Here is a 2,500-nt window from a genome sequence, read left to right on the forward strand (position 1 = left end):
CGCGCGGGAGGAGGCCGGGGAAGAGGCCCGCGCCTCTCCCCCCCCGACACCTCGGCCCTTCCCCACCGCCGCGCCCGACCCGGCCGGACCGAACCAACGGGCCGCCCGGCCCCGGTGGGACGAGGCTCCGCCAAGCGGGCGTTCCGGGAGCGGGGAGCTTCGGAGCGCTCCCCGAGTCTCCACTTAGGGGGACGAAGGCCCTCGGCCGACACCGACGGGCCTGCGAGGCACCCCAGCCGCGCCGCCGCGGACGCCGCCCGCCCGCCCGCCGAGGCGAGGCGGGGAGGGACGGCGCACCGGCCGGCGATTGATCGTCAAGCGACGCTCAGACAGGCGTAGCCCCGGGAGGAACCCGGGGCCGCAAGTGCGTTCGAAGTGTCGATGATCAATGTGTCCTGCAATTCACATTAATTCTCGCAGCTAGCTGCGTTCTTCATCGACGCACGAGCCGAGTGATCCACCGCTAAGAGTTGTCTGCCTTTCGGCACCGCCCCGCGCGCGCGGAGGGGCCGGGACCGCTCCGCAGAAGCGGCCCCCTTCTCGGACGACGGACCGCCGCCCCACCGACCGACCGACCGCCCCCCTCCGCACGCGCGGAGGGGGCGCGCGACGACCGGCGGGCGACGGTCGCGCCTCGCCTCAGATGACCGTACCGACATCACAACGGAGGGAAGGAAGGGAAGGGTGAAACAAGCTCCGAACGGCAAGGGCCCGGGGAGCCCGCGCTCCCGACCGACCTGGGGAAACAACAAGCACCTTGCTCGCTTCGGAGGCGGCCCAGGCGCCCGGGCTCGGCCCGGCCTCCGCACGGAGGGCCGGCGGCGCGTCCGACCGCGCGCCCGGACCTGCACCCGCCTCTCGCTCGCGCGGAGGGGGGAAACCACAGACGCTGACCGCCGCGCGGGCGACCAGCGGGGGCGCCCCGCTCGCGCCGCGCGCGCCTCCGCGCCGCCCAGCGCCCGCGCGCTGCGACAGCCGGCTCCTTGCCCCCGTGGCCCCGAAACCCCGGCTCTCGCCCCGACGCCGGGAACGCCCGCGCGGCGCCGCCGCCGCACCACACCGGAGACAGGGACGGACGGCCAACCGCCGGAACCCGAGACGGCGACGCGACGCCGCCGCCCGGCGCTCCGCCCGACCGCCGCCCGGCCACCGCACCGCCGCGGCTGCCCTCCCAGAGCCGCCGCCGCCGCTTCTCGTCTCGGCCCCTTCCGCAGGCACGCGCCAGGCAGAAGGCGGACGCCGCTGAGCCGGAGGCGACGCCCCCTCTCCCCGCTTCCGCGCGGAGAACGGGACGGGGAACGCCCCTCGGCCGCCCACCCGCCTCGCCTGACCGAGACCGGGAAAGGCGACTGCGAAGCGACGGGCAGGACCCGGGACGGGACAGGCCACGCGGCCGGCCACCGAGCGACCGCCGGCCGGCACGCCGAGCGGCGGCGCCGCCGCCGCCGCTCGGGCCCGGGGGCTGCGCCGCCCCTCCCCTCAGCCGGGGCGGGAAGGGGTGGGGGTGGCAAGCAAGGAGCACGAAGCCGCAAGCGCGCCGCTGCGCGTCCACGGAGACGCGGCGGCCCGAGCAGGCCGCCCCGCCCGGCGAGACCCCCGACCGTGGGGGAATCGCCATCGCCCCCGACGGCGAGAGAGCCCGCGCTCCCCGCCGGGGGGGGGGGAGGTTCCCCTTCGCGTTTCGAGGGCGAGGCAGGCCGGCTGCGGCCGACCGAACGCCGCCGGTCTCGCCGCCGAGACCTGACCGCGGAGAAGGGGGGGCAGGGGGGACACCCCTCCCCGGCGCGGCCGCCCGAGGGGACAAAAAGCCCACGGCGTGGGCGGCGGCCGCCATGGCCAGGGCCTGCACGAGAGCGACTCCCGCCCCTGGAGGCTCAACCGCCGCACACGGCCGGGGCCCGCCCCTGCGGGTCGCACCGAGCCGCCCGAGTCTTTAAACCTCCGCCCGGCTCCGCGGCCTTCGACCCCCGGGCTCAGCCGAGGGAGGGCCGCGGAGGCGCGGACGCTAGGTACCTGGCCCTGGGGTGAGGGAAACATCCTCAAGGGCCCCGCGGGGGTGCCTCCCCCGCTGCCGCCATCGGGGGAGCGTCCGCCCGCGGGGGCGCGCCCGACATCCGCCACCACCACCACGTCCTCCTGGCCCGGGGCCCGAGGTTTCCCTCAGTATCCCGGCGCTGCGCCCGGGAGGAGAGCCGTGGCTCGGGCCGCCCGCTGGCGCGCGGGACACGGCCCGGCGCGGGAACTCGCCCGCCGGCCCGAGGGCCGGCGCCACGCACCCGAGCCCGGAACGCCCAGAGGCCTCGGCCCTGCACGCGGCCGGCCGGCCCCCCGGCGGGCTTGCTCCGCAGCAAGCCCGCCACGGTGCGGGCAGGAAGGATCGGGGGAGACGCCTCCCCCGACCCCGGCGAGGCCTGCTCTGCCCGCCGCCCCTCTCGCCGGGCTGGCGCCGGCCGCGCCCAGCCCGTCACCGCCAACGGCTCGCGCCGGTCCCCTCTCCCTC

At 78.2% G+C, this 2,500-nt stretch overlaps 1 non-coding gene across 1 annotated transcript; it reads right to left on the reverse strand.

Moving 5' to 3' along the window:
* Positions 1 to 319: 319 nt before the first annotated feature.
* On the reverse strand, positions 320 to 472 carry LOC141955401 (5.8S ribosomal RNA). The gene has a single exon (XR_012632531.1). It is a non-coding gene; the product is annotated as a 5.8S ribosomal RNA (ribosomal RNA).
* Positions 473 to 2,500: the final 2,028 nt, after the last annotated feature.

This window comes from Athene noctua, unplaced genomic scaffold (genome assembly GCF_965140245.1).
Source record: "Athene noctua unplaced genomic scaffold, bAthNoc1.hap1.1 HAP1_HAP1_scaffold_212, whole genome shotgun sequence".
NCBI classification, from domain to species: Eukaryota; Metazoa; Chordata; class Aves; order Strigiformes; family Strigidae; genus Athene; species Athene noctua.